Here is a 489-nt window from a genome sequence, read left to right on the forward strand (position 1 = left end):
GGGGGGGGGGGGGGGAGCCCCAAAACAACCCACAGAATAACTGAAAAGAGACACAGAATGTCCTCAAAAAGACCCAGGACACACACGGAGACAAACACGGAGAAATGCACGGAGACACGCACAGAGATGCAAAATGAAAAAAACTGTGAGACACAAAAAAGACTACAGACTAGCGTGCAGCTGTCAGTGTGTGAGTGCGTCTGTCCCCCAATCCGTCCCACGCTCAGCTGACTGACTTATTCCACTGAGGGACACAGTGGCCCTGCACGTGAAAATGGCTAAAAAGAGACATGAAACAACCCGAGGAGGACACAAAACGACTGAAACGAGACACAAAATGGCCACAAAAAGACCCAGGACACACAAAGAGACACGCACGGAGACATGCACAGGAACACACACAGGTACACGCACAGGGACACGCAGAGAGACACGCACAGAGACATAGGGTCATGCACAGAGACACGCACAGGGACACGCACAGCAACA

Source organism: Etheostoma cragini, chromosome 8 (assembly GCF_013103735.1).
Source record: "Etheostoma cragini isolate CJK2018 chromosome 8, CSU_Ecrag_1.0, whole genome shotgun sequence".
Classification (NCBI taxonomy): Eukaryota; Metazoa; Chordata; class Actinopteri; order Perciformes; family Percidae; genus Etheostoma; species Etheostoma cragini.